This window comes from Solea senegalensis, linkage group LG20, assembly GCF_019176455.1.
Source record: "Solea senegalensis isolate Sse05_10M linkage group LG20, IFAPA_SoseM_1, whole genome shotgun sequence".
Lineage (NCBI taxonomy): Eukaryota > Metazoa > Chordata > Actinopteri > Pleuronectiformes > Soleidae > Solea > Solea senegalensis.
This window is the reverse complement of record NC_058039.1, coordinates 4,471,418-4,477,417: the sequence shown is the minus strand read 5'-3', so window position 1 is coordinate 4,477,417 and position 6,000 is coordinate 4,471,418.

The window sequence follows — 6,000 nt, the reverse complement described above, 5'->3', positions numbered from 1 at the left end:
GCATTCCCTATGTCAAAACATATATACAGAGGCCATAAGAATGTGCAGTATAGAGTTTCTTATATCCTTATTTTCAGCATAGCCTATAGGTAATCTGATCAAATTATCAAATTTTTTCCCCCATTTTCACCATCTATTTAAACACACCTGAGCAAAAAGTACCTTTCACTTTTTGTAGAATAGAAGCCATCAAGCAAACAATGTACATTCTTCAATATATTCCTATTCTTTATCGTTCTTTTTTAATATCAAAGGCAGTGAAAATCATTGTTTTGAAGACGACCAGAAAGCTAGCAATTAAGACCATAAACTGCTCAGGAATAATACTGATATTAAAAATCATAAACTGGGTCATTTTCTCATAGACTTGCATAAAAACATGGTGTCAGAACACAAGTTTAACTTGACTTCCTGACATTAGTCCAATTTGAATACTATGGTTACATTTTATAAGAATTCTCTAAAATGTGTAACTGGCTATTTAATGATACAGCAGTGACAACAAGGCTGGAAACCCCCATAACTATAGACCCAGTGACACTATAATGACACTACAGCCTGCTGGTGGTTTGGTTTGATGAAGGACTCCCAGGTCCTTTTTGCCTGGGGCTCCCGTGTCTCTTAAATGGCTCCTGCCTCCAAAAACAAATGTAGCATCAGTCATTTTAGCTCTATTACACAATAAAATGCATTCAAGTGTCAAACTCATAAATAAAAAGTCTATAGAGAGATGGGAGGATGTCAGGGTCATCTGTTAAAATAATGTTACTTATTTAAAGTTTTCTTCTAACTAAGATTTGTGAAGGTATTATGAATATTTATTATTATTATTATTATTATTATTATTAGTAGTAGTAGTAGTAGTATTTTACTGCTACACAAATTGTGAAGCAAAGCATGGACCCTCTGCACATGAGAATGCACTTTAAAACGTCTATTTGTTAGTGTTTGTAAAATATGTTGCTGATGTTGTTAAATGTTTATCTGATATGTACTGTACAAGTTCATTTTGTATTTTTATAAAAGTTGTTAGATTGACCTTAAATGCTTGATTTGTACGTTTTCCAACCATTTCAAAATTCACAAAAACAAATCAATTCCCGTCAATCTTAAAGAAATGCAAATATTAATTCTGAATTGGACTCTGTTTCTAGAATAAAAAACAATTTTCTTAAAAAACCTCTGTTAAAATCCTTTATTAAATTAAAGCAGATCAACTTCCCTTAAAACCACCCGTGCCTCTAAATAAAAGAGGAACTTTTATTGTGAAATGTACTTGTTGGTGCATCACTTGAAGCGCCTGCTTCGTGCGTTCTTCTGGGGGAAACTCCACGTATTGCTCTTGTCACACCTGTCCAGCAGACGGTGCGAGGAGCAGCTCTGCTTTGTTTGTCAAGACTCCTCACCAAACTCAGCTCTCCAACTCCTGGTTTAACTCCCACACTGTCACTATCCGGCTCGCTTCTCCACCGCCGTGGGAGTATTAACGCGTGACATCTACAATGGCCTTAACACAACACACCAAGATTGAGTTCCTCATGCTGCCTGTATGTGTTTCTTCTTACCTTCACTCTGAGTTAAGCCAACCCCACTGCCGGGGAAAGAGATGTGACAAAACCAGGGGGAAGGGAAGTGGAAAATAAGGCAGAGCCAAAGCCGAGCTGCCACTCAGCGACAGGCGTTTTGACAATCATATGCTGTCATCACTTTCTGATCAGACCTGTCAGCAAGAAATGCGGCAACAAGACAGTGCTGCAGAAGGAACATCCGCATACCCGCCACCCCCTCTGACTGCACACACACACACACACACTCACTCATAGATATTCAGAGTTGTGTTATTTATGTACACTCACATCACGCCGAGACATGCAAACACATCAAAAATGTCAGAAAGTGCTACGTACCAACCCCTAAGAATAAAACAGGTTTGGTTGCACAGTCTAAGCTTCAGTGAAGTGGCTGCAACTGTGTGCGAGTGCTGCAGGAACACCGTCGTCGGAAACAAACAGACAGCGTGGAAATCTCAGCAGAAAAGTGGTGAAGACGGAACATCAACGCTGAGATTCATGTGTGTTCAATTCAATTAAAGTTTGCAGTCCCTACATGGTTGCTTAAATGTCATGACATCAAAAACCTAAACAAAATGTAAAGTTTGAAAACAACACACGAGATAAAACATTCAGAGATCGGGTGGAAATTCCACTCGATAGATCCCAATCGCTCGCTCTCCGTCCAAACAGAGAGAAACAAGACGCGGAGAAATGAAATAACATCTGTCATGTCATCGGAGTCTAACTGCCAGTTAGAGGAGCCAAGCTGCTGCCATCTGCGTGTTCGCCCGGGAATAAAAGAGAATCTCAAAAGATTTTTTGATTTAAATGATTTCAAGACACAAAACAGTGGGAGGATGCTGTGTTCCTTCCTCGTTTATTTTTTAGGATATGTCAGTATTTCGGGCCTATGTTTGCTGTCTCAACCGACGTTTTTAATGCGTTATTTAATTTCATCCTGCTGGTGTAAGCTCTTGTAAAATAATAATAATTTAAGAATAATAAATTGAGTAACATTTATTTATTCTCCCGATATCATAGACAAAAGTATGTTATTTTCCGCGTGTGTGTTGCTGTGGTATCAGTGATGTGATAAAGACACAGAGACTCTGGTCTGCTGCATACTTACTTCTGTCTCTGTGCGACTGCTCTGTTCATCAGCTGTTCATGTGTCACTGCTGATGATCCTCATCACTCCTGACTGACAGCTGTCAACTTAGCACGCTAATGAGCACTGAGTCGGACACACTGGTCATATCATTAGAAAGTGCTTTAGTCAGTGAGCGAGTGTGTTTCTCTGAAAGTATGACTTCATTTCACCTTTCTTTTTTTTTTGTATGTAACCCTTTAACACCTCAAATGTACTTTTTTTCCCGCTTATTTTAACCATAAAAGGGCCAGAAAATGTCCTGTGAGTAAGTGATTTAGCCCATTTTTCCAGAATAGCTTTCAATATCTGGCAGGTGTTTATAATGAAAGTTCTATTAAAAATAACACTGTAGTTGTACATGCACACCAGATTTTGCAGGTTCAATTTGAAATTTTGAACAGTGAAAAACATATTTACAAGCACATTTTTTGAGCCTGTCAGTGTTTCGTCCACTTTTTCCCCTTTCTGTCGACAAAGACGCTGATTCGCCGGTAATAACCCATCTCTTCCCATCTTTCAGAAACTGTTGGACTTTTTCCGATAGCACAAACCGTTGCGTAACTACTAAAAAAAGCTCATTAATTCAGGCACAAATGTGTTCTTCCATCTCCTATTCCTTTTAAAATTCAGGTGCTATGATCTATAGTTGTCTTGTACTTTTCTTGTCTTAATGAGCACAATCAGGAAGCACCAATGTGTCAAATAACCACCAGGGGGTGAAACCAGTGGGATTTCTGATAATTTATCAGGTCAGTAAACATTTTGTTGTTGTTCCGGTCTTCTTCAATAGAACATGATGTCACTTCCGTTGTCCCTGGACCACGTACGTCATTTAAATGAGTTCTACTTAATGGTGGTTTGGTGCTTAACTTAACAAAATGGCATCTGCGCTTTGCCTTTAAATCACGGGGAAACTGCCCCTCGGCGGTCTGCTCTTTAATGGTGAATGGTGTGTGTTTGTATAGTTGTATCTGCGATCACTTTTCACCGGCTCAATTATCGCCGTGCACCTGACGACATGTTGTTTCAAAGCTGCAATTTGAAGTGCTTGAGCACCACGAGTCGTCACAGATACGAGCAAAACAAAAACAGATGTGACAGTTAATGCCAGGAAGCTATCATGCCTGCTCTCGCCGGTCACCGATGAAAGCAGACACGTAGCATAATGTACGCCTCAAGTTACTTACGAGACCAGGAGGAGGAGGAAGAGGAGGAGGAGGACGGTTAGCCCCCAGTCATGTTGTATCCCTGTCACAATTTGTAGCGCTCGCCCTCCATCGCGACAAATTCCAGAGCGACATTAACCTCAGTCTCGCGTCTCTCCGTGTCTGAAGCATTTTTGAAGTTTTATTTGGAAATGCTTCAGGAGAGTCGCCTTCAGCTGACACTTTGACCTACTTCCTGCCACGACTCAGCAGCTCATTACTCACACTGTCTGTGGCTGCGTTAGTCAACTATGCACATTGTGTACGGGACGTCCTGACGTCAGAAAATCAAAAAAAAAACAGAAGCTATCACAGTAATTATGACCGGGGAGCGTTCACATGAGTTCATCTCATGTTGGCTTTTCTGTGATAGTCAAGAATATAGAAGGAATATAGAGTTTACATGTTCTCCTCTGTGTGAGTGTGGCTTTTCTTCCAGGTTCTCCAGTTTCCTCCCATAGTCCAAAAATATGTAGAGGTCAGCAGGACATTTAAATGTGACCTGTAGGTGTGAGTGTGTGAGTGTGTGAGTGATGGTTGTTTGTCTTTGTATGTTTGTCCTGCAGTGGACTGACAGACTGTCAAGGGTGTAACCTGCCTTTCACCCTGTGTGAGCCCCCCCACGACCATGAAGGATAATGTGAGTGAGTGAGTGAGCGAGTGAGTGAGTGAGTGAGTGAGTGAGCGAGAGCCAGTAATGCTGAATGGTACATATTGTGCCTTTGAGCTGATGAGCCATTCGCATCAGACGTATCCGAGGGAGCGTTTTCTTCTCCTTCTTTGGTAGGAATGCGTCGCGCGAGTATACCAGGGTGTGCGATATGCGACGCACACTATGGACTTAAGTTTGTTTTACTGTAGTGAGCGTGACGGCGATTGGATAAATGTGGTAAAATCCTCACTTCCAGGAAAGCTCACCATCTCTGGGAGTGGGGTGAGGACGCTGGGCTGATGCATGATGATTGGGGGAACAGTTCGAAAGGCGGAGCCACTTTTTGATTGACAGCGTTGTAGAAATACATATCAGATCCTTTTCTTCCTCAGTTCCATGTGAATTTCTAGAGTGAAGTCTAGAAACAAATTGCAGTTCTCGTTGTGTGTTATTTGTTCGACCATATAGCAAATTTCCTTTGTTAAAGACTGTTTTCCTCGTCATGAGAATCAGTTACTATGACACTCTTTAGATGTTGACTGATGTATTTGAAAAAGTCTCCTTCTCACCCACGAGAAGCTGCTGGAAATTCATGGTGGAATATAGTTTTTTTTTACTTTTCACTTGAAATCAAGGTGGTGCAAGGACAGGGAATTCCTCCTGCCAAGTTCCACATAATTAGAACCATCTTTTCCTGGGAGCCACGAGCCTGTCTCAGCCCAGCGCGCCACACACAAGCGGCAGTGTCCTGAATCCCATTTCTGACCCACACATCCCCCCCGTGTGTCCCACAGAGTTTACACTGTACACCATTGTTTTGTTTTTGGAAGATAATTATGACAAGAGAGAGAGAGAGGAGGAAGCAGAAGCGGACGGTCTGATGCTGTGGCAGACGAGGACAAATACGAAAGTCCTCCGTGTCGCACCTCTGAAGCCACATTGTGCCAGACAACAACAATAATAATAATAAATAAAAACAACAAACAAGACAACACACTAACATGATCTGAATCAGTGCGGTTGCGAGAAGAAGCTCCTGTCTCCAGGCTTTTGTTTTGTTCTTGTGATTGTTTCATGTTCTTTACACAAACAACAAAACAAACAAACAGCCTCCACAACCTTGTTGGTCTTCACCTCGCGTCTTCTTTCACTTGCTTTCTTTTTTCTCTCCCTCCTCCTCCCACTCAGACGTCTCTCTCTGACAAAACATCAGCGTTGTACGCGTTGCCCGGCGTTTGATGATCCCGCGTTAAGTGCAAACGGCAAACGCGAGGACGCGTTCTCGGTGTCAAGGTGTTTGCAGATATTAAGTGATTGTTACACGCAGACTAATTAAAAGGTGAATTTCAAAAGCAGGAGAGGAATATGCAAATGGTCTGTGTGTGCGCCTCATTTTCTGAAGTGGTGATAACAATGTGGCTCTAAGCTCTTCTCTTAACT